The 26,950-nt window shown below is 41.9% G+C and overlaps 1 long non-coding RNA gene across 2 annotated transcripts; it reads left to right on the top strand.

Annotated features, from left to right (window-relative positions):
- On the top strand, positions 1-26,104 carry LOC140069043 (uncharacterized). Of its 2 annotated transcripts, none has more exons than XR_011848693.1 (3): positions 1-335; positions 20,986-21,126; positions 25,690-26,104. It is a non-coding gene; the product is annotated as an uncharacterized lncRNA (long non-coding RNA). The 2 variants fall into 2 exon arrangements; XR_011848694.1 differs by having other exon boundaries at positions 20,986-21,132.
- The last annotated feature ends 846 nt before the right edge of the window (positions 26,105-26,950 follow it).

The following is a 26,950-nucleotide window of genomic DNA, read 5'->3' as shown; positions in this document are numbered from 1 at the left end:
CAATATAAATTCAATGTCGCTCACAATTACCCGAGCACTCTGGTTTCCCGAGTCTTCGCACAGGTCATCTATTATTGATAGGACAGATTACTCCTCTATGCATGTTAAGACACCGATTTTAACCCTGAAAAAAATTAATTTTATTTCCTATTGATTGTATTTTTCTTTTGTCTCCAGTCTCTGTGTTGGGCAAGCATTTGCTGAACTCCATCACATCCTTCCGAGGACCCTCTCTATGGAGAAGGCTTAGCCCATCAGGAGTTAAGGCTTACGTCCAAGGAGTTTTATCGGCCCTGAGGCAATGGTTGAAATCTTCATGGAGTTTCTTCGAAGAGGTGAGGGATTATTCTGTTATTCTTTTTTTTTTTGTATCAAAGTGGTGATTGGCACCATGTCATAAAGAGGAGTGACATCTATACCCGGGGCTCGGATGCCCATTAGCGATGCCGTCCCTTGTAATACAAAGGCAACGCTCTGGTGTCAATGCTAATTGTATCTGTCTCATGTGAGATGGCGTGTCTCCTGCTACACACTGTGCATCAGGATTATTGCTTTTTTTTTTTTTACTAGTGGATACATCTCATTCTATGGAGAAAAAAAACAAAAACAATGCAACTTTTTTTTTAAATTTCCACTTCCACAATGAATCATTTTAGTTTCATGTATTTTATGTTGTTTGCTTTTTTTTACTGCAGTTTTTTAGCTTTGACATTTTTGATTTTTTTTTTTAAGTGCCGAAAATATAATTTGGGGATATTTTTGAATTAGCAGTAACAAAGTAATTTTATGGTTACGCCTGTGTTCGCAGATTAAGGTTTTCTTTTAAATACTGTTTTTAAAAACCAAAGTTAGGAGAAATGAGAAACAAAGGACATTTAGAAATTTCTCTTTCGATTTTGGATTCAAAAAAATCCATCAAAGAATCTGAATGTATGAACACAACCTATTGTAGAAATCAACTGAACTGCAGGATGATGGAATCAGATTTTTTTAAAAATAGTTTTTAAATGCAGTTTTTAATTATGCAAACAAGTACAAAAAAGTGCAGTACAATCTTGGCTTCATTGTTACAAAAAGTTCTTGTGGGATGGAATCAGATTTTTCAACTACTGACAAATTATGTAGAAGAACTGGCGCAACTTTGATTTTTATCTTTTTATTTTTATGCACCAGAGCTAAATTTGTGATTGATTTGTATCTGCATTGCTACATATTTGTTGTTTGAAGGTAAAGAAGAAACAACAGATTTAGCTGTGGTCCACAGCTGGACACACCCTAAAATTAGCTCTATTTTTAGCAACCCCCACCCCAACTGTTCAAGGACACCCATATTTGAACTTGATTAAGCCAAGTGTTCATGTGTTTTTACAAGAACAGGCAGGTAAGTTGGTGGCGGCTTATCTCCCCTGAAGGATCGGGCATGTTAAAATCTGACTGCCCAATCCTTCTTTGACCAAACATCTACTCTTAGGGGTGAGTTAGGAAGTGCCCATAATTATTAGCTGGTTGGTAAGTCTACTGAAATTAATTATACTGTATATAATCACCTTTAAACTGAGCCATTTATGTGGTTGGGGATCCCTAAACTATCAGCTGGCTTCCCACAGATGGGCTTTAGGGTACCAAATCTCTTTACCCAAGTGGTAAAAATAGCAGGGGTCTAACATAGGGAAATTTTCCAGCATTGAGACCATTTTTTAAAATTCAGAAATACAGTATTTTCCATTTTGAAGATATCAGATGGTGGTACTGTGGGTGGTGGTGGATGGAGTATGTTCTTAAATGGAGTGGCTGAACTTGAACTTGAAGTATGTGCTAGGCCTCGACTACAATGTATGGTTTACAGTACAAGTCTTCTCATATGGGAAAGTAACACCTTATGGGCCACCTAATTTTGGGCCCTCTTGCAACTGCACCCTGTGCACCCCTTCAAGATATGCCCCTGCTTACACGGCAGGAATATGGACAACCCCCATAGAGCACATACTTACTCCTCTTTGGCTGCTGGTTCACTCCTTGCTCTTCCATATTCTTGGACAAAAGTTCCATGTGTTACGAGACCTACTTCATCAATTGAGTGACCTCCTCGGACACAGGATGTTATTTTTGTTTTCTAGGAGAGTGCACTTCCTGTGTTGTCCTTGATTGGAAGAGGCCTTTTATTGGATGAAACAGGTCTCCTTACTTCCTGGAACTTTTGGCTCATAAAACAGAAATACCATAGCAAGGTGAGAAACGGGAGCCAGAGTGGGGTAAGTATGGGTAATTTTCCAATGTCTGCCCAAGTGCCCTAGGATTTTCCATATTCCTGGAAAACCATATCAATGTGGGATCCAAAACTAATCCATGGAATCCAACACTACATGTCCAATGAAGCCAGGTTGTACAGTCCTCTTCTAGATTTCTGAGGGATTGTGTCTGTTTTATGCCAGTCTAGACACATTTATCATAAACTAAAAACATGTTGATGAATAGTCATAGACGTAACACATAGAAATCATTATGGGAAATGTCACTAACTTCAGCCCTGACCATTTGCAGTTTATAGAGGAGCTCAGTACCGGCACAGCACCTTCATTTCTACAGATTACCATATTTGTCTCTCTTTTCTATGTGCGCTGCCGCTACATTAGTGTCACTCCTTGAAAGCACATCATTCCATCTGGTTGGGTGATTTAATGCCCATCTAACAATACCCATCATGAATATAGACTTGACTTTCAATAACATAAATTTAGAGTTTCTGCGCTGACAAATGAAGAAAATGAAGAAATTGCAGGCGTAACGAAGCCAATAGCTGCCAATCCACAGTAATTAATAAAGGGCAAGTCCGACCAAGTGTGTGATGTCCGACAGACCTGGCAATGAGGGTTTTAATTTCTGTATATAAAAGATATTAAGAGAAATTACAACTAATTCTATAGATTTTAGTGATCTTCTCTAGTACATAGGGGCCGACAAATGGCTATAGCCACATAAGGACTCCATGTATCACCGTGACTAAGATGTGGATACAGTCGTTATTTGAGACCTTTAGGTCCTTTTTGTGCCTTATGTATGATCAAGTCTTTTATCTTGTGATACATGTTTATTTTTCCTGTCCTAGCAGGAGCAAGTTTTGGCTTTTTTTGAGACTTTCAAAAAATCCACATGGAAACAAAACATGTGAGGGGTTATATACAGGAGAGGAAACAAGCCATGTGAGGGGGTTATATACAGGAGAGGATACAAGCCATATGAGGGGTTATATACAGGAGAGGACACAAGCCATGTGAGGGTGTTATATACAGGAGAGGATACAAGCCATATGAGGGTTTATATACAGGAGAGGATACAGGCCATGTGAGGGTTTATATACAGGAGAGGACACAAGCCATGTGAGGGGGTTATATACAGGAGAGGATACAAGCCATATGAGGGGTTATATACAGGAGAGGACACAAGCCATGTGAGGGGTTATATACAGGAGAGGATACAAGCCATGTGAGGGGTTATATACAGGAGAGGGTACAAGCCATGTGAGGGGGTTATATACAGGAGAGGATACAAGCCATGTGAGGGGGTTATATACAGGAGAGGATACAAGGCATGTGAGGGGTTATATAGAGGAGAGGATACAAGCCATGTGAGGGGCTATATACAGGAGAGGACACAAGCTATGTGAGGGGTTATGTACAGGAGAGGATACAAGCCATGTGAGAGGTTATATATAGGAGAGGACACAAGCCATGTGAGGGGTTATATAGAGGAGAGGATACAAGCCATGTGAGGGGCTATATACAGGAGAGGACACAAGCCATGTGAGGGGTTATATACAGGAGAGGATACAAGCCATGTAAGGGGTTATATACAAGAGAGGATACAAGCCATGTGAAGGGGTTATATACAGGAGAGGATACAAGCCATGTGGGGGTTTATATACAGGAGAGGACACAAGCCATGTGAGGGGGTTATATACAGGCGAGGATACAAGCCATGTGAGGGGGTTATATACAGGAGAGGACACAAGCCATATGAGGGGTTATATACAGGAGAGGATACAAGCCATGTGAGGGGTTATATACAGGAGAGGGTACAAGCCATGTGAGGGGGTTATATACAGGAGAGGATACAAGGCATGTGAGGGGGTTGTATACAGGAGAGGATACAAGGCATGTGAGGGGTTATATAGAGAAGAGGATACAAGCCATGTGAGGGGCTATATACAGGAGAGGACACAAGCCATGTGAGGGGCTATATACAGGAGAGGACACAAGCCATGTGAGGGGGTTATGTACAGGAGAGGATACAAGCCATGTTAGAGGTTGTATACAGGAGAGGACACAAGCCATGTGAGGGGTTATATACAGGAGAGGATACAAGCCATGTGAGGGGCTATATACAGGAGAGGACACAAGCCATGTGAGGGGTTATATACAGGAGAGGATACAAGCCATATGAAGGGTTATATACAAGAGAGGATACAAGCCATATGAGGGGTTATATACAGGAGAGGATACAAGCCATATGAGGGGTTATATACAGGAGAGGATACAAGCCATGTGAGGGGGTTATGTACAGGAGAGGATACAAGCCATGTGAAGGGGTTATATACAGGAGAGGATACAAGCCATGTGAGGGGGTTATATACAGGAGAGGATACAAGCCATGTGAAGGGGTTATATACAGGAGAGGATACAAGCCATGTGACGGGTTATATACAGGAGAGGATACAAGCCATGTGAGGGGTTCAATACAGGAGAGGATACAAGCCATGTGAGGGGTTATATACAGGAGAGGATACAAGGCATGTGAGGGGCTATATACAGGAGAGGACACAAGCCATGTGAGGGGGTTATGTACAGGAGAGGATACAAGCCATGTGAGAGGTTATATACAGGAGAGGACACAAGCCATGTGAGGGGTTATATACAGGAGAGGATACAAGCCATGTGAGGGGCTATATACAGGAGAGGACACAAGCCATGTGAGGGGTTATATACAGGAGAGGATACAAGCCATATGAGGGGTTATATACAAGAGCGGATACAAGCCATATGAGGGGTTATATACAGGAGAGGATACAAGCCATATGAGGGGTTATATACAGGAGAGGATACAAGCCATGTGAGGGGGTTATGTACAGGAGAGGATACAAGCCATGTGAAGGGGTTATATACAGGAGAGGATACAAGCCATGTGAGGGGGTTATATACAGGAGAGGACACAATCCATGTGAGGGGGTTATATACAGGAGAGGACACAAGCCATGTGAGGGGGTTATATACAGGAGAGGATACAAGCCATGTGAAGGGTTATATACAGGAGAGGATACAAGCCATGTGAGGGGGTTATATACAGGAGAGGACACAAGCCATGTGAAGGGTTATATACAGGCGAGGATACAAGCCATGTGAGGGGGTTATATACAGGAGAGGACACAAGCCATGTGAGGGGGTTATATACATGATTGGATACAAGCCATGTGACGGGTTATATACAGGAGAGGATACAAGCCATGTGAGGGGTTCAATACAGGAGAGGACACAAGCCATGTGAGGGGTTATATACAGAAGAGGATACAAGCCATGGGACGGGTTATATACAGGAGAGGATACAAGCCATGTTAGGGGGTTATATACAGGAGTGGATACAAGCCATGTGAGGGGGTTATATACAGGAGTGGATACAAGCCATGTGAGGGGGTTATATACAGGAGAGGATACAAGGCATGTGAGGGGTTATATAGAGGAGAGGATACAAGCCATGTGAGGGGCTATATACAGGAGAGGACACAAGCCATGTGAGGGGTTATGTACAGGAGAGGATACAAGCCATATATATATACAAGCCATATTATATACAGGAGAGGATACAAGGCATGTGAGGGGTTATATAGAGGAGAGGATAAAAGCCATGTGAGGGGCTATATACAGGAGAGGACACAATGTGAGGGGCTATCCATGTGAGGGGCTATATCCATGTGGATTTTTTGAAAGTCTGAAAAAAATACAGGAGAGGATACAAGCCATGTGAGGGGGTATATACAGGAGAGGATACAAGCCATGTGAGGGGGTTATATGCAGGAGAGGATACAAGCCATGTGAGGGGTTATATGCAGGAGAGGATACAAGCCATGTGAGGGGGTTATATACAGCAGAGGATACAAGCCATGTGAGGGGGTATATACAGGAGAGGATACAAGCCATGTGAGGGGGTTATATGCAGGAGAGGATACAAGCCATGTGAGGGGTTATATACAGGAGAGGATACAAGCCATGTGAGGGATTATATAGAGGAGAGGATACAAGCCATGTGAGGGGGTTATATACAGGAGAGGATACAAGCCATGTCAGGGGTTATATACAGGAGAGGATACAAGCCATGTGAGGGAGTTATATACAGGAGAGGATACACGCCACGTGAGGGGTTATATACAGGTGAGGATACAAGCCATGTGAGGGGGTTATATACAGGAGAGGATACAAGCCATGTGAGGGGGTTGTATACAGGAGAGGACACAATCCATGTGAGGGGGTTATATACAGGAGAGGACACAAGCCATGTCAGGGGTTATATACAGGAGAGGATACAAGCCATGTGAGGGGGTTATATACAGGAGAGGACACAATCCATGTGAGGGTGTTATATACAGGAGAGGACACAAGCCATGTCAGGGGTTATATACAGGAGAGGATACAAGCCATGTGAGGGGGTTATATACAGGAGAGGATACAAGCCATGTGAGGGGGTTATATACAGGAGAGGATACAAGCCATGTGAGGGGGTTATATACAGGAGAGGATACAAGCCATGTGAGGGGGTTATATACAGGAGAGGATACAAGCCATGTGAGGGGGTTATATACAGGAGAGGATACAAGCCATGTGAGGGGTTATATACAGGAGAGGATACAAGCCATGTGAGGGGGTTATGTACAGGAGAGGATACAAGCCATGTGAGGGATTATATACAGGAGAGGATACAAGCCATGTGAGGGGGTTATGTACAGGAGAGGACTACTCCATGCACCAGTAGCCTCTTTGCTCTTCCTACCCTGACATCTTTCCTTGACCTCATCCGAGAAGCCAGAGTTCTGCGCATGCACAGAACTCTGGCTTCTCGGAGATGTCAGAGTAGAAGGAGCACAGAGGTTACTGGGGCGTGGAGTAGCCATGACATGTAGCCTCATGTCCGGCTACTCCACGCCCCAGTAGCTGCTTTACAAAATTTACATATTAGGGCAATAAAGATTTTAAAAAGATAGCGGGGACGTGAGGATTAGCTCTATAAAGGGCTATCCTCACGTCCTGTACATGCACCTACTACCTGTTCTACCTTTATAGGTAGAATCGTGGTGGTAGGTTCCCTTTAAAGAAATGATTCATTAGAGATATCCTATGCATAGTGGATAAATGTCTAATAGAGAGGTCCTGAGTCCTGGAAATGGATAGTACAGGGGACCATATGAGAATCCCTATAAAGCATAGGACATCAGAGTTCTGCCGTCTTGTAGCCCATCCCAAAAGTCCCATCGAAAGTAAAGGAGAACTTTGTTTTCCGTATGTAAATTAGCTGATATGTGCCACAGGCAAATGGCAAATTCAGTTACTTTTTCATGACTTCTACACCAGAAAACTGATGTACAGTGTATAATAAATCAGCCTCCATCTAGTTACAAATTTCCAAGGTGCTATTTGTTTTTTGTACAAATGAATACAGTGATTCGAGCTAAAGAGGGTCAAACCATGTGATGGTTGTCGGACAACTATCTTCCAGGATCCCCCTCCATTAACATGTCAGCTCTGGCCAAATGGGCATCTTGTTTCAATAGGGGGAAGTGGGAAGGCTGTCCCTTTACATGTTACAGCGATAACTTAATGGTATAGTATAAAGTAAAAAGCTCTAAATCCCCAAATTTTCTGATTTTCAGTGGTTTTTGAGAACGTTTTTGACGGTAAAAACAAAAGACGATGATGTTTAGGTTCACTCCGTAAATGTGATTGTCATCTTTTTTTCTCCCTGTCAATAAGCAAAGGCCGACCAAGTTGGCCACACTATCAGCCAGCTGCCTAATACGATGCACATATGGCCTAACATTGGCTTATGACCAACAATAATAATGAACATAATTATTGTCACTATCCTGTACATAGCGCCAACATATTCATCACTGCTGTATGGGCTGAGCAAAGAACGAAATTTCGGTTCCTCATGAATATTTATGGGACCGGCCTCTTAGACTACTAAATCATTTTACAGTGTTTTCTAATGTTGACAGCTGACTGGCCTGTGGTGTGACCCCACAATCATGGCTGATCAGCCGTAGTCCTCAATAGGCAAGTCAACAAACTCTACCTCTAAAAAATGGGTGAAGCACCTTGACTTGTTCCGACTATTAAAGATCAGAGTCACTAAAATGTTAAACATCAATTCCCTTAAACACTACCTCCACTATCTCTATGTATCCTATGCTAGATGTAACCCCAGCCATTCCTTGGTGATAAGTTTTGGCACTCATTTACCTAATTAGGGACCCTACCATCAGCTGAGTGGTGCCAGTTGGGGACTACCCACCTGACTGTATAGAAACTAATTAGCATCTTAGGTGCCGAAAGTAACAGCACTTTGGCGGTGTGCCGGAATCAGTGGAGTGACAGATTTTAAGCGATACAAAAAGTTGATGTTGGTGGTCAGGTTGGTGGAAGGCCATTTTTAACGAGAGGCTTCCCTTGACTACTTAAAACATACATTTGTTGATCATATTGTTTGTACAATTGAGACGGTCTTAATCTGTGTAATTCTGCAATACTAAGAATCTGGTGGGTGTCACCCAACTTTGAATTGGATGCATTGCAGTAAACACTTTTGATTGATAGCTCTAGTTTCCATCCCAGAGAATCATAGGGCTATCAATTAGGAATACAAAGGTGTGGTAAGGGACCATTCAAGAGCAAAGGGGTAATGTTTGCCAGCTGTCCAATTCAGAGAGCCTGGGACACTTGAGTGTTAGTCAACAGAGAGTGGCCAAAATCTCCTTTAAGCACATAGGGGGTCATTTACTAAGGGCCAGATTCGCGTTTTCCAGACGTGTTACCCGAATATTTCCGATTTGCACTGATTTCCCCTGAATTGCCCCGGGATTTTGGCGCACACGATCAGACTTTGCCGCATTGGTGCCGGCGTGCACGCGACAGAAATCGGGGGGCCGTGGCCGAACGAAAACCAGACGTATTCGGAAAAAACCGCCGCATTTAAAAAAAAAAACTGTCCCGAAGCTTGCACTTACCTTCACTCAGCACGGCTCGGTGAATTCCAGCGCGTTCCAAACTGTTTTTCAGTCCAGCCCCCATAGAAGCCCTCCTTGTGGTCAATATATTTATTTTCCTCAAGGAAACACCACTAGGGAGTACTTGTGGTAACTATGGTGGGGTTGGAAAGAGGAACGTGCTACCGTGTCTATGTTTCCGTCATTGTACCTCATAGTCTTTTTTTTCTTTTGAAGTTCTGGTCTTTTAATGGAGCTGAACATCTTCAATCTGCCCAATTAAAGGTGGTCCCAAATGGTGGACTTTCATCTATACTGGCATAAATAAAGTTGCTTCCTCATGTAGATAACTTTTTTATGTTTGGATTTTTTAGAGCCATTGGGGCACATTTACTAAGGGTCTGCACACCGCATTTCTGTAGAGATTCTCAACTATTTGCGCCGCATTTAGCAGTGGTTTTTGGCGCACGCGATCGGATTCATGCGACACAAATCGGGGGGAGCGTGGCCAGTCGGACAACACATACACCGGGAAGAAGAAGGTGAACTCCAGCAGACCTCGGCGGGGAAGCAACGGATGCAAGATATTGGGCGCACAATCTTAGTGAATCACGCCGGACTTCATCCTCGTCAGACAACGCACCTCGGGGATCGTGACAGCACCGGGTATGTAAATGTGCCCCATTGTGTTGATAGCTCAGGTGGTTAGTGCCAAGAAGGTTACAATAATTTGAGGTTAGACTATTTCTTAGTTGGATTTTTAGGTTTTGTGTCAGGACGAGAAATTTACTCTATGTTTTTGGTGAATTTAAATTTTTTTGGAATCTACTGGTCCCGACAGTAGACCCGCAACGTCAATTAATAATGGTTGAAAATGGTGGTCAACGCAACGTATCCTCTTTAAGACTTGGATACATTCACTCTGTAATTTATGGACTATATAGTGCACAAACTTGACTCTACTACACCCACCATAGAATAATATCTCCATCGGTGATATTTCATGTGTTCGTCTTTGGTAATATCATTGGTAATATTTCGAAACACTAGTTGCGGTGAACATAACTTAACAAGAGGCGGTGGAGATGTATTTAACACATTGAGTAATGGGGAGGGCTCCCTCTAATTAGCATTCTTGTTATGTAGTGGTGCTGTTGGTGGGGGTGTTGAATCTGGAATGTCATTGTGCTCGGGTTCTAGTGTTTGGGGACAAACACTGCTATGGGGGGAACGTGTGAAAGGGCTCTCATCATGTCACTGAATGAGGAGGGCTGCAGTTTCAGTGTGTTTCAAGCAGGGAGCCTGTCATTCACCGGCCTAATACAAGCAAGTGGAGGCCAAAGCTGAGTAGACTGAAATACAGTACTTTTTTATTATTCATAATAGTCGCATTTAAAGGGATTGAAAAAAAAAAAAGTCCTGTTTTGACGTGCCAAACAATTAACAGCCCGATCAGCCCCCGAGCATATGCAAAATGTATGTTGTGACAAAAGGAATCGCGCTCACCTCATCTATGAATATTGTTAAGTTATGACTGAGACGTTTAAGCATAAATTGTTTCATTTTTTTTACATTTATTTTAAGTTGTTTTATATGGAAGTAATATTTCCATGTAAATGCTATCTGTTGTATTGGCTTCCTTCTCCTCCAGAAGGGACCTGTAGCCCCCAAATATAACACATCAAAGGATTTACCACTGAATTTAAATTACAGGCAGTCCCCGGGTACGTACAAAATAGGGTCCGGAGGTTTGTTCTTAAGTTGAATTTGTATGTAAGTCGAAACTGTATATTTTATAATTGTAGATCCAGACATAATACATTTTGGCCCCAGTGACAATTGGAGTTTAAACATTTTTTGCTGTAATGGTACCAAGGATTATCAATAAAGCTTCATTACAGACACCTTACAGCTGATTATTACAGTCTGGGACTATAGTAAAGCATTCAGAAACTTCACCAGAGGTCAGAGGGGTCTGTCTTTAACTATGGGTTGTCTGTAAGTCGGGTGTCCTTAAGTAGGGGATCGCCTGTATATCTTTTTTAGGCTTTAATAAATTAACTCCTCCATATTGATTGGTAGGGCATCAAGAAAATCCAAAAATGTGTTGTTCTCGGCAACTGTTAAACAGAGAATGTAACAGAGAGTAGACAGCACCGTTCTCTGTTTAGTGGTAGAACAGAGTCAATGCTACTTGAATTGTGTGAATTGGAGCTGATCTGCAGTAACCAGTTCTGACCACTACACAGGAAATGGAGCTGTCTTCTTCCTTTCCTGTTACAGAGAACACCTGATCTGTTGTGATGCTTGATGTAAGATCCCCTCACCAGTCTCATATTGAAACAGTCAATATTTTCAGCCTGGAAAACCCCTTTAATACTATTTAACGTGGGGTCCACACATAAAAAAGTGTTACACTCATCAATCCCAGCACTGGTCTTTACCTGATGCTTACTAGCTCCCTGCTGACACCTCTTGAGACAAAGAAAATGGCAGAATAGCGAATGAGTAAAATTTTATTGTACCTATGGTAGGTGACACAAGTCCATGATTGTTAACCCCTAAAAATGCCTCTAAAGACCTACAGTCACCCACCACTAGAGACCAGATGAGATGACTACAGAGCTTTATTATTGTGCAACGTCCAGAAAAATAATCTACAGTCTAGGTAAGTCTAGAAAAAGATAAGTTTTTAAAAAATAGGTCTAGACAGGGGAGTTACTACAGTGCTAGCAGCCATAGCAGCTGCTATGGGGTCCACAATGTCAGGGGGGCCTATCATCCGACCTGACACAAAAAATGGAGAATGTGTACCATTCTATAACATATATTTGATGTATATATGCTGTATATGTGTTTCTATCTGTGATGTGTTTATGGTGTAAACATACTGTATGTTTGTATATGTGCTGTATATGGCACTGTATATGTGTGTATATGTCATTTGTATATGCTCTATAATGTGTGCGTATGTGTGTAAGAGTGTATAAATGTGTGTGTGTAACTGTATGTTTATAGGTATAGAAATTCATGTATATATATGGGTCTAATATGTATATTTTTAATCTGGAAGGGGGCCCCATTCAGAAGTCTGCTATGGGGCTCTACCTCTTATAGTTACGCCCTTGGTTCTAGATAAGTCTATACAATGGGGCAAATTTACTTACCCGGCCCATTCGTGATCCAGCGGCGCGTTCTCTGCTCTGGATTCGGGTCCGGCCGGGATTTAAGAAGGTAGTTCCTCCGCCGTCCACCAGGTGGCGCTGCTGCGCTGAAAGTCATCTCATCGCGCCGGAATGCACCACCTCGGACCAGGTGAAGGTAAGCGCTCCCCAAGCGACACTTTTTCGGGTTTTTAAATGCGGCGGTTTTTCCGAATACGTCGGGTTTTCGTTCGGCCACGCCCCCCGATTTCCATCGCGTGCATGCCGGCGCCGATGCGGCACAATTCGATCATGTGCGCCACAATCCCGGGGCAATTCAGGTACAATCGGCGCAAATCGGAAATATTCGGGTAACACGTCGGGAAAACGCGAATCGGGCCCTTAGTAAATGACCCCCAATGTGTCCTTTCACAAAACCGAGTTCACTGTGTAGTACATGGCTCTTCAATTGCCTGGATTTAATGACCCAAAAAAATGAATCGCTTCAATGCAGCCGATTTGGGTTTAGTCCACTAAAACGGGGCAGAACACAAAAGTTCAGTTTCATGCAGTGAACGTTGCCTTGTGCAATGGCCCTTTCACAACCAGTCTCTAATGATCCTGAGGTGACAAGCGAGCAGGGATTATAAGCTATATACTGTGACTACTCTGGTGGTCAGTATGAAAATAGGAATATTTCAAGATTATAATAATGTGTGCACAAAGAAAAAGAAATAATACCAATAATTTAAAAAAAAACATGGCAAAACGTTGCAAATTTGAAGGGGGCAGTGAAAACTTGGGCAAAATATAATACTTTCTAATTCTACAATACTATGGGTGTCATTTACTAAGGGCCCGATTCGCGCTTTCCCGACGTGTTACCCGAATTTGTCCGTTTTGCGCAGATTTTCCCTGAATTGCCCCGGGTTTTTGGCGCACACGATCGGATTGTGGCGCATCGACGCCAGCATGCACGTGACGGAAATGGGGGGGGTGTGGCCGAACAAAAACCCGACGGATTCGGAGAAACCGCCGCATTTAAAAATAAAAAGTGTCGCTGGACTCGCACTTACCTTCACCCAGCAATGGCCCGTGGACGTCGGAGGAACTGCCTTAGTGAAGCGCCGGAAGACCCGAATCCACCACAGCGAACGCGCCGCTGGATTGCGAATGGACCGGGTAAGTAAATCTGCCCCACTATGTCAATACTGTATCACCCTTTAAAGGGGTTCTCCCGAGATTGAAAAGCATGGTTGCTTTCTTCCAAAAACAGCGCCACACCTGACGATAGGTGGTGTGTGGTATTGCAACTAAGCTCCATTCATTTCTATACAGCTGAGCTGCAATACCGGCACAAGCCATGGTCAGGTGTGGCGCTGTTTTTGGAAGAAAGCAGCCATGTTTTTCAACCTCGGGAGAACCCCTTCAAGTACAAATGGCATCCCATGGCTCACAAATGTATTACAATTAGGTCAAATCTATGCCAGCTCCTCAGATAAAGAACTGGACCAAATTTTCAACTCTTTATAACTTATCCGCATCTTCTCTATGGTAGAAGGGAGATCAAGGCTAGCACAGGAACATCCTAGAATTCAGACACAGAACTACAAGCACTAAGTCGCTTTGTATCCAGTTACCTGGAGAAAAGGTCCATGACCCAAAAACAATAGTGGTTCTTAATGTCAAGCAATTTTACAAGTGCGCCTTCTTTATTTTGTCTTTAAAGGACATCTATGACCAGGATGAAGGATAGTAAAACAAGACACTGACATACTGGTATGTGCCTCCTCTGACAGGATCTGCTCTCCTTTAGACTTCGTATTCCCTTGGTTTTAAGAAAAAAAAAAAGCTGTAAAATTATGCAAATGAGCTCTAAGCTCCAATGGAGTCCAGAGCCCCTTAGGCTCATTTGCATAATTTTAAAAGCCTTAAAAAAAACAGGGCATAAGAAGCTTAAAGAAGAGCAGATCCTGCCCGAGGGGGCACACACCAGTATGTCAGTGTGCTTGGTTTACAAACCTCCATCCTGGTGGTAGATGCCCCTTAAATGTTATTTAGTTCTTTACTGTTTCTGTCAATGTTGAATAGATTTATCCCCAAATTAAAAAAAAAATTTGACTGTCACATTTTGTCGTTATTTATTTGTTATTTGTTGTTATTTTGAATTTATTTTTTAGGAATTTTTGTAACGGACTCCATTTTAACTAAAAAATTCTCTATGTGTATTTGCAAAGCTCAATGTACTGTGTTTTTTACATATCAAGAAAAATGTTTTAAAAAAAACCCAAAAATTTGACAATGTGTCTAGATGAGATCTGTGTTGTTATGCATCGGCTGAAATTCATTTTTACAAAACAGGACAATTTTTTGGTGGACTAGAGCTGGATGCAAAGTTTGTCCATGCATTCCTCCCTCCCCCCCCCCACCAGCCAACTTAATGATAAGGTCCGTCCCCCACGTTTGGGATCTCGTAGACACCCATAGTATTGGGTTGTGATACCTCGTAGGATATTTGACAGGATGTGTCGTGGAGCGGAAGACTTTTTCCGAAAATCCAGACGCAACGCAATGTTAACAGACGGGCGACGCGCCCTCAAACAAGCAGCCGGCTACGTAGCTGAAGTACAGTATTTTAGGAACTTTAAACTTGTGTCGGTTTTTTTCCCGAATGTCATACCTGAAACGGGCCTAACATCAGTTAAATGAAGTGAAAATTGTATTCTTGTCTTGATAGAGATGAAAATGGATTTCTGGTCATGAAATAGATGTAGTTGTCACTTTTTTTTTTCTAAAGGTGTCAGCAGTTTGCTTTCGAGAGTGAGGTGCCAATTCAGGATGACAGTAAACTTGTGATCTGAGCAATCAATAAAATGCTTCAATAACTTCCGCTTCATTACACTTATAATAAGAGGCTATAGATCTGCGCCACATAAAATTTTTCGATAAAGGGGAATATGTAAGGAGCCTTTCGAGACGCTTCTCTCTGCATTACAATAAGAGCAATATTGCCATCTAGAGTTTACCGACAAGTAATTGTGGAGAAACATCTCACGTTACCACAACCGTCTGAGTTGCTTATTACTTTCGGGCTGATTTCTTGTGTATTTAGCTTTAGTTTATGTTGTGTTTGTTTTTCCTTTACTGTTTTTTTTTTTTTTATTAGGCTTTTGTATCCTTGGTTTTTTGAGTTTGATAGCAGAAGGATCCGTGATAACATTTCTAGGCTTATATTCTCACTTAGAATGAAGGGTTTTCTGTAAAGTTCTTTAGGTTACAAAATATTCCTGTTGGAAGTTAAACTTTTTGAATGTTTTTTGATGTGTTGTATGTCGTGCATTTTTACTACAAGAGTAAATTCTTGGAACAAGTGAAAAAACAAAATGTGACCCATTAGTCACCAAAATGCCAAATTGTCCTGGGTTTTTTGAACGCTACAATCCTGTATCAATAGATCTTTATTGTGTTTTATGTCATGTGAAAAACAATATACAAATGTACAGCACGATGGGAAGAATTACACAGAAAGTGCAGGAAAAAAATTAATGTAAATTATGAAAAAAATCTTGGATAAGAAAAAACTATAAATATATATACTGTAACAACAGGTTTAGAGTATTAGGAAGGACATTTTATGAAGACATTTTTTTAACAATAATGGGGCACCAGGATGAAGGATTGTAAACCAAGCACACTGACATACTGGTGATCTGGCAGGATCTGCTCTGCTTTAAGCTTCCTATGCCCTTGTTTTCATGAAAAAAAAAGGCTTTAAATTATGCAAATTATGCTCATTTGCATAACTTGAAAATCCCCAGGAGATAAGAAGCTAAAAGAAGAGCAGATCATGACAGAGTGGGAACAAACCAGTATGTCCATGTGCTTGGTTTACAATCCTTCATTCTGGTGGTAGATGTCCTATATCACAACCAGAAATGTAGAGAAGATCTAGAGGTCCTTTTATGTAGGTATTCCGAGCAAGTTATGGAATAGGTGGTCGGAGTTGGGGTGAGATAGAAGAATCGTTGGTCTGGGTTAATGAATGTATACATACCAGAGGGGGTAAAATACTACATGACTGTTATGTTGTCCTTATATTTGATATTGAATTGTGCTGTTGAATTATAGCCCCATTTATTCTGTGTCTGAACATCTTGTAAGCTCTCTCAAAGTGATGGCCTACTGGGACGACAAACGTTCCGAAGGAGACATTTATCCCATTCTAATCCTGGATTTCCTTGTTTCAATCTGATTTTTGGTTCATTAATGATTTTCCTTACACTTCTTGAACAATGGGGGTCATTCACTAAGGGGTTTCCCGAATATTAACGATTTGCGGCGTTTTTTCCCTGAATTGCCCCGGGTTTTTGGTGCACACGATCGGATTGTGTCGCATAGGCACCGGATTCGGAAAAAAATGTGGTAGAGAAGAAGGTGAACTCCGGGGCAGCAGCGACACCAGGTGGACATCGGGCGCACGGACCTTAGTGAATCCCGGCAGAACCCAAATCCGCGTCTGAGAACGCGCCACTGGATCGCAACTGGACCGGGTAAGTAAATTAGCCCCAATGTTTTCGGTCCATCCTCAGTTACCTAATTATATATCTGGGTTATCTTCTAATTTAACAACGGCTGGTACTTACTGGTAAGATGGGTCTTGTTCCTAGGTGTGTTCTTCCGACTTGTCTTCTTCATCCTACCTTCTCGTGGTGATCCCAATTTAGACCAGACCACCATATGTTTTATTACCGCATCTCAGCAGAACCTATTTCTACCACAAAGCTCCTAACTCTGATTCCACTGCTTTTGGTTATTTTTTGGGGCTAAACACAATATAAAGTGCCAAAAACCAGGATATGGTGTTAATTGCAACAAGTGAACCTGTATGTGTGATAAGGGCTATTGCCTGTGTACCAAGCACGTAATCTCCCTCTGGTCACACGTTCCTTATTTTAATATATTTTTTTATTAATATGCTATTTTTTTCACCTGTTTGTTCATACAATTGTAATAAACTACAGGCAGTCCCCGGGTTATGTACAAGAAAGGTTCTTAAGTTGAATTTGTATGTAAGTCAGAACTGTAACTGTAACTGTAATATGCTATTTTTTTCACCTGTTTGTTCATACAATTGTAATAAACTACAGGCAGTCCCCGGGTTATGTACAAGAAAGGTTCTTAAGTTGAATTTGTATGTAAAGTGGAACTGTAACCCAAAGCAAATTTTTTTTTGATCTCTGTGACAAGTGTATTTTAAAAATGTTGGATTGTCATAAGAACCAGGATTAACAATATAGCTCAATAGCAGACACCTTTAATAACTATTATACTGTTTATTGTAGCCTAATTATTTTATCTTTATATTGTTGCCTACTGTACATTAATTTCCAACTTCAAGAGGTCCGTTTGTAACTAGGGGTCGTCTGTAAGTCAGGTGTTTTTAAGTAGGGGAACAGAGAAAAGTAACGAAACCTCAGTGGGCACCCCCTATTTCCCCACCGCTCCAACCAGAATTAGTTAGTATACATCCAAATATTCACCAGATCTACATTATAAAGGAAGTGCGTATATGAATGTTTAAGACATTTACGTCCTTTTATTACAAAGCCCCTACCTCTGATTCCATTGCTATTGGTTTCTTTTGGGTGTAAACACAATAAAAGTACCAAAAACTACGTTGCCATCATTTCCATCAGAATTGGTTGGTATCCATCCTAATATTTACCAGCTCTATATTATAAAGCAAAGTGTTTATATAAATTGTGAAGACTTTTACGTCTTTTATTATCGCTTACATATAAATATATATATATCTTTTAACAAAGTGTAACCCTGGGATATATTTTTTCTCTCCTGATATTTTTAGTAAACATTACTATTATATAGAAAAAAAAACATAATTTTTTTCCCCCCGTATCGGGAATCAACAGCCATTTTTTTTCCCCTTTCTCGGCATCAGGTAAAGACAACCGCGGCTCTAAATGCTTTTCACGTAACAGGGAGTTTGACACACATCCTTGAAATTACTCTGAGACATACAGTTATTATTGCCTAATGACTCCTCTGAAATGAGAATAAATTTGTCAAGTTGCAGATGTGAAGAGGCAGAGTATGTGTGATCAATTTCCCCAAACAACTTCAACACCCACAGGTATTATTTGTAAGAAACACTCACGCAGAGACATGGGCTGGTTAGAAAGAGCGCAGCTTTTCTGTAGCCATTTGACATCCTATCTGTTCTGTCAGCATCCTGAGCCCCTCGCGGACGGCCCACTCCTCCCACCACAGCGCTCAGTCAGAGGCGTCAGTGAATGGACAGGAATATCAATGTTGTTCCTCTCCCTTTTAAGACCCTGTTGTATTGAAGTCACATTTGTAAGATTCTGAAAGACGGCTTTTAGGATTGATTACTACTATACACGGCTGTGGTCTTTGAATTCCAAGCTTTTCTTAAGTGTCAGAAACATGCATCCTGACAATAAAGGGAAGTGGGTCTCTAGCACCTGCTGTGTGGGCCTCAGCTCCAAATTGGGACGCGTTTGTTCACTCTTTTCACTATCCATTGGGTATTTATTTGTGTTTAAATGCTGCCGTACACAGAAGGGGCATCACTGAAAATACCATGGAAATCAAATGCCCTTATGTGAAATTAGAAAAATATGAACACCAGCTCACGAGCTCCCAGGACGCCAAATGTACGGATCCAGCAAGGCATAAAAAAAGAAAATCCTCGTCCTCCTGATTATAATGGCAAACTTTATTTCATCATGAAGCTCGTTTTAATATTGGGTAAAAATAGATAAGATCGACTTCTTTCGGCATTAGACTTGATCTAGACTAAGGGTTTATTCACATGGACGTATGGGGGATGTATGTATGGCAGCAAGCTTGTGGCAGTACATGTGTCCCCCATAGACAGCAATAGGCGCATGGAGTGATACGGTGCCGTACATATACACAGCACTGTACCGCTCTGTACACTGGGAAAATGTCAAGGGTGCTCCTGCGACCCATGTTTCGGAGAGATTGTTAGGTAATTTATACACCTATTAATAGTTCTTCTCCGCTTTCTTGATATATAAAGTGAAGCCTCCTGTCTTTTACCTCATCAGCCAGAGATTCCTGTCCATAAAATGGCGGCAGATGGAGGGTCATGTGATCTCTTACTGTCCATGAATAATCATCCTGTCAGGAACTTATGATAGCATTCATCAATATAAGATTAAGGTTCTGACAGGATGTTTGTTAATCTTATATTGATGAATACTATCATAAGTTCCTGACAGGATGATTGCTCATGGACACATAAGATCACCTGACCCTCCATCTGCCGCCATTTTATGGTCAGGAATGTCCGGCTGATGAGGTAAAAGACAGGAGGCTTCACTTTACATATCAAGAAAGTGGAGCAGAACTACAGGCAGTCCCCGGGTTACATACAAGATAGGGTCTGTAGGTTTGTTCTTAAGTTGAATTTATATGTAAGTCGGAACGGTATATTTTATCATTGTAATCCCAGCCAGAACTTTTTTGGTCTCTGTGGCAATTGGATTTTAAAATTGTTGGGTTGTCATAAGAATCAGGATTAACACTAAAGCTTCATTACAGACACCTGTGATAACTGTTACAGCTGATTATTGTAGCCTAGGACTAAAGGACAATAAATTACCAACATCCAGAGGTCCGTTTGTAACTAGGGGTCGTATGTAAGTCGAGTGTTCTTAAGTAGGGGACTGCCTGTATTACTAGATGTAAATTGGTAAATTACCTAATATCCCCCCCCCCCCCCCACACACACTTACACACATTGCAAAAAATATGAAGTAAAGTGACCAACCCCTTTAAAGGGTACCTAAAGGGATATAAATATGTAATCATTATAACTGGTATGAGGACACATTTTTAAGTAATAAAACATCCCAAAATTCTTCATAAAAATCCAAGAATGTGTAGTATGACAACTGCCATATAGAGCAGGATAATTCAGGCAGATTTAGACTTCGTTTTGTTAAAGTCGATGCAATATAATTGGAATTTACTCATGGAAATCCCTCCGCTTTCCATACTTAGAAGTCCAGTGGGCAGTACTTTTTATTTGATTGACAGGTATCTGTGAGTGCACACTAAAACAGAAAATCAAAATTTTAATGAATGAAAAATCTTTTCCTATAAATGCATAATTCAGGTCGGATCCTCCTGCTCTATAATATCCTGTCCACAGATTGGTCAACATTTCCAAGCATTTACTATCTGCTTGGTTCCCTTTTAGTACTGGGCTCACCATGTGTTATCATTGGGAGTCAGATACCCACTGCATATGATCTCATTGATCTTCCTAAGTTAATTTATGTCATTAAAGGGGTTGGCCACTTTTTTTTTTTTTTTTTAGTTTACCATGTGCCTTTACTGCCTTAATAATAATGCCTGAATGTTAATTAAGTGATTTAACAGTCCTGATATTTACTTTTGTGCTTTGTGCAGACTCTCCATGCTTCTTTGTTTACATGTCTGAGTTGAGCTGAATAGGTGGAGCTGCAGAAGGAGAGTTATGACTCATCCTGCTTCCTCTCTCTCCCATCTTCCTGTCTCTTTCAGTGAGGACAGACTGTGAGAAGAAAGATACAGTGAGTGATGCCATAAGGATGGCGTGGAGCAGTGACAGAGGAAGTTGTGTATATATGCAGAGGGCAGCATGGTGAGAACAGGAAAAGGCTGTGGCTCCCAAAGGAGGCAAAGGTACAGGTACATATACATGCAGAGACATGACTAATGGAACAGATTTATTAAAAAGTGACCAACTCCTTTAAGTTCTATTTTCCGGTATCCTATAGTATGTTAGACTCCAATGATTATAAGGAGTTTTTTTTTTCTGCAAACAGCGCCACCCTTTTCTGTTGGCCGTGTTTGGTATTGCAATTAAAAATAACCCTGATCTCATTCCATCTGTAAGGAACAAACAATGTATATATAATTCCTCTTTAATTCCATTGCATATATGTGATGCCGTGTATATTCTATTCTTCTGTAGGTATATTTATATCTGTGACATGGTCCTGATTAGTTCCTGGAATTAGCTCTAAATGTCACTGAACAACAGACCTTACATACAGACAAACATCGGTCTTATCGTTCTTGTCAGGAAGGATAAAAATCAATTCACTGGCAGAGGATCTGATAGAAGTGCTGATGCCCGATGTGCTCTGCCCGGCTTGGTTTTAAGCCATGTATTATATATAGACAATATTATGAGTGTAGCAGTATCCTGGAAACATTGTATTACCCTGTATATAGTTATAACATGGGGCTGTTTCTCAGTCCTTTTCATCCTTAGTTAACTTTTCTTTCACTTCAAAGGGGGTTGAAGTTGCCTGGGAGTCTTCAGAAGGATTCTGGCTTACTCTTCATTACTATTACACCCTATTCTCATCAGACCATGGAATCTGAGGGGTTAAAGATCCGTAATATGAGTTGTCTGTATGATATAGTTTATATACTGTATGTATCTTTATAAATTTGACAGTCGAGAAATGCCTAAAACATAGAGCATCTAACCCATGGAGTAGGAGGCCAGATAAGTATTTTCTTGGAAGTTCTTGGAAGTTTCTTGGATGTAAGCTTCCTTATATACACTCACCAGCCACTTTATTAGGTACACCATGCTAGTAACGGGTTGGACCCCCTTTTGCCTTCAGAACTGCCTCAATTCTTCGTGGCATAGATTCAATAAGGTGCTGGAAGCATTCCTCAGAGATTTTGGTCCATATTGACATGATGGCATCACACAGTCGCCGCAGATTTGTCGGCTGCACATCCATGATGCCAATCTCCCATTCCACCACATCCCAAAGATGCTCTATTGGATTGAGATCTGGTGACTGTGGAGGCCATTTGAGTACAGTGACCTCATTGTCATGTTCAAGAAACCAGTCTGAGATGATTCCAGCTTTATGACATGGCGCATTATCCTGCTGAAAGTAGCCATCAGATGTTACAGGGTACATTGTGGTCATAAAGGGATGGACATGGTCAGCAACAATACTCAGGTAGGCTGTGGCGTTGCAACGATGCTCAATTGGTACCAAGAGGCCCAAAGAGTGCCAAGAAAATATTCCCCACACCATGACACCACCACCACCAGCCTGAACCGTTGATACAAGGCAGGATGGATCCATGCTTTCATGTTGTTGACGCCAAATTCTGACCCTACCATCCGAATGTCGCAGCAGAAATCGAGACTCATCAGACCAGGCAACGTTTTTCCAATCTTCTACTGTCCAATTTCGATGAGCTTGTGCAAATTGTAGCCTCAGTTTCCTGTTCTTAGCTGAAAGGAGTGGCACCCGGTGTGGTCTTCTGCTGCTGTAGCCCATCTGCCTCAAAGTTCGATGTACTGTGCGTTCAGAGATGCTCTTCTGCCTACCTTGGTTGTAACGGGTGGCGATTTGAGTCACTGTTGCCTTTCTATCAGCTCGAACCAGTCTGCCCATTCTCCTCTGACCTCTGGCATCAACAAGGCATTTCCGCCCACAGAACTGCCGCTCACTGGATGTTTTTTCTTTTTCGGACCATTCTCTGTAAACCCTAGAGATGGTTGTGCGTGAAAATCCCAGTAGATCAGCAGTTTCTGAAATACTCAGACCAGCCCTTCTGGCACCAACAACCATGCCACGTTGTCTTGACCATGTCTACATGCCTAAATGCACTGAGTTGCCGCCATGTGATTGGCTGATTAGAAATTAAGTGTTAACGAGCAGTTGGACAGGTGTACCTAATAAAGTGGCCGGTGAGTGTACATCTCATGGAAAAATTTGAAAGAGTAATGCGGACATTGGACTCCGCGACAACAGACAGGACCATGAATCCTACAACTCCGGCTCCCCCAACAGACCTGCCTGCTAACCACTGTATCCTAGGCAATACGGGACAACCACGAAGACTGTCCCTCCCAGCGCTAAAGTGTGGACACATAACAAGGCAGACATAAAAATAATACACATGGGTGGTCGACAATCCAGGTCACAACTGAGATAGCATATAAAGTAGAGAATAGTATACACAGAAGAATAGTCAGCCAAATATCTACAGACATATAGCAATCAAAGTGCAGACAAGAAACTAGAAAAAATCTTTTAACTAGGAATGAAGGATAGCACACATGGGCTTTTATTACAGCTATGTATGCTCCAGGTGAGGGGGGCCGAGCTCGACAGGTGTGAGAGTGGTAACACTCACTGTTTCAGAGCAAGGATTGAGAGAGGCAGCAGTCCAGCCAATAGAGCACTGTTCAGACTGCCGACGGAAAAGATCCAGATGGGCACAAATATGGCCCAATAAAAGATTGTTTGTAAAGTTCTGCAAAAGTGACCTTTAGTGGCCTCAATAGCCTACTTCTAACCTTAGTCTCTTTTCTTGCTGATTCAATGTTTGCACGGGTCTTGCTTTGTTGATTTGCATTCTGGAAATTTGACTCTCTGCAGTAATAACGTATTACTATTAGCCAAAAACAGCAAACCATGTGCCATAAGATGCCTTATAAATGTGGGTCTTACCTCTTTGTATGCCTATTTCTAGCACTGTGTCCATGTAGTTAGCTTGGTTCTTTTGCAATATTTATGCAGTGAGCTTGGTTCTAGTACAGTATACATGTAGTATGCTTGGTACTAATTCTGTATCTGTGTAGAATGCTTGGTGTTAGTACTGTATGTTGAGTGCTTGGTTCTGGTAATGTATCTATGTTGAATGCTTGGTTCTGGTAATGTATCTATAATTTGGGGGCCCTAAACTTTTAGTAACCTGAGTCTTTAATCCACCCCTATCGTCAACTGCACCATTAAACTTTTGCTATTATGCATTGTTTTACCGGTTTTCTGGCCAGGATTTAAGACTTTTTGTTGGTTTTCCAACCAGCATTCCACTTTTTTAGAAAATAAATGTAATGGGGTGGGAATGGGGGTTAGGATACCCCAGAATGATGTATATACTAATTTAGGAAAAAAACTGTTAAACTTCAGCTGAAATCTCTACCAGGTCTGACATGGGGGAGTGTCACCGGTGCTCCCACGACCAATGTCTCAGGTTGTGGGCTCATCCGTGCTCCTCTCCGTGCTCCAGTGTGGCCACAGTCTTACTTACTTGTTCCCGTTCCTGTTCTGGTGGTCATATGTGTGCGTTCCCGTCTCCTAGATTTAAAGTTCCAAGGCACCATTGATTGGTGATGGCCATTCCCAGAATCCCTTATAACCCAGCCTCTCCCTGCACACCCCGCCGGATCTTTGTGCCTCACAGCCTTAGAGAAATCTTGTCTGATGCCCCTTGCTTGTTTTCCAAATTCCTGTTGTGACCCCGGTTCCGTTATTGACTCTGATCCTGTGCTGCATGTCCTGACCTTCCGCTATGTCCCCCGACTCTGATCCTGTGCTTCCTGTCTCAAGCTCCTGCCTGTCGCTGACCACGGTTTTGCCATCCGATTCTGCACTACGTCTTGGCTGCCACTGCAGACAAGCTGACCTTGTGGTACCACACTGCAGCAAGTCCAACCCGCTTTACGGTGAGCTCTGGTGAAAACCGGGTACTACTTAGACTCCACTCTCAGGTGTTGGCTTACGTTATTGTCTACGATGATCCAGTTGGTCCACCAACCCTGGAGATTTCCAGTGGCCCATCACACCTTTGTATCTACCTTTGGATTCACTACACAAGTCTTAATAAATTCTCTCCAATGTATTCTATTGTAGAGACACCACAATCTATAGTTCACATTATAGTAGTGTGTGCCCTGTCCTGCAATCCATGTATTCGATGAAGTTATACCTGATCGCTGCTGCTGGGCCACGGCCTACAACTTTGAAGATGGGTAAGATATAAAGTATGTGGATGCATGTTAAATATGACTAGATATCATTGTAGATTATGTTATGTAATTGATTCGGAAGATTTAAAATGTTTTTCCTGAAATCTTTGGTGGTCTTTCAGCTAACCGAGAAGATTACAGGGTATTCTTTCCTAAACATTACACCCCTCCCCCTCGGGTCTACCATGGCCACTGATTGGCCTACCCCTGCCTTAGTCCATAGCGGTTTTTCCGGGATTCCTGGAAAACCCTTTAACAGTCTTAAGGTTCATGTTTAAAATGCATATGTCTACCGGATATATCATACATAATACTTCCGGTTTAACAGACTTTCCCTTTAAGTAAAACCCAAATTGTTTTTTATATTTTCTTCTTCTTTTTATATTATGTTCTATAATGTGTTACATAAAATATCAGGTCTTTCTGTCAAATTTTTTTTTTTTTTTAAGGATAAAATTGCCTGCTCCCTCCACTGACCCATGCAATATCCCAAGGCCAGTTTAAGGTATATTGTTACTGGAAATGACATTACATGAGACCTTCATCATCTGTTTCCTGTCACTTCTTGTTAGCTTGTATTTGTTCATCAATCCTGGGGGAAAATCGTCTCCATGTGACTCCCTCTCAGATCTGCATAATCCTGCATGATCGCCAGCCCACCACTTCTGCTTCTTTGATATAAAATGTTTACCGTTATCCGCTAACCCGCTGGCATTTCCTACTGAATTTTTGGGGCTTTAATTGCTGGTTGCAGAACTATGTATAGTTTTTTTCCTCTTTTTTCATTTTATGATTTTTTTTATAATTAAGCACACAACAAATAATTTTCGTCTTATACTTAGACTGATAGATTAATCTTAGGAGAGGAAATAATTATGACTGGTATTTAATATCTAATGTGCACTAGGTTAATATATTCCTAAAGGGGCCTTAAGGTATTAAAAATAAAAAATATACTTACTCACCTCTCCTTGTGGCCTGTGTTCCGGGGACTCGTCATTGTTTAGTCACTGTAACAAACGGTAGATGTTGACCCACCATGTTATTCAACCAATCAAACTTTGCCCACTAGGGCAGTGATGGCGAACCTTTTGGAGACAGAGTGCCAAAGCTAAAGCCAAAACCCACTTGTATGTCGCAAAGTGCCAACATGACAATTTAAATAGTAACTTATTGATCCCTGCTGTATCACAAGTTTTAATCGTATTGGCGTCCTGAGCTCACCAATACAATAGAAAGTTGATGGAGAAATTTGGATTGTAGTTTCCCTCCAGGGTCCCCTGAAGAGGAAGAATCAGGGGACCCAGAGCAGGAGCTACAATGATAATCCATCTCTGTCCACACCTTCTGGCTCATCCTGTAGTCCTGGCAGCCAAGGGTGTCGCTTTAAAATAGAGCGGAGCATGGCACATCCTGGGCTGTATTGGACCACAGGAATCATATCTGGCAAACTCTGTGTTGGAGTGAAGTCCTGGGTGCCCACAGAAAGGGCTCTGAGTGCCACCTCTGGCACCCGTGCCATAGGTTCGCCACCACTGCACTAGGGCGTTGCATATTGCTCAACCAAAGTGCAGGACTTAATAGACCACCACCACAGTACCGCCATTGCTTCCTCAGGGAAGAGTTAACCTCAGACATCCCTGCACCTCCCCCCTTTATCCCCTAAACAGGGGTAACTGTTCTTAAGAGAAATTGTGAGGGAACTGCCTC

This window comes from Engystomops pustulosus, chromosome 7, assembly GCF_040894005.1.
Source record: "Engystomops pustulosus chromosome 7, aEngPut4.maternal, whole genome shotgun sequence".
In the NCBI taxonomy this organism is placed as follows: domain Eukaryota; kingdom Metazoa; phylum Chordata; class Amphibia; order Anura; family Leptodactylidae; genus Engystomops; species Engystomops pustulosus.
This window is presented reverse-complemented; position numbering and strand designations above follow the sequence as displayed.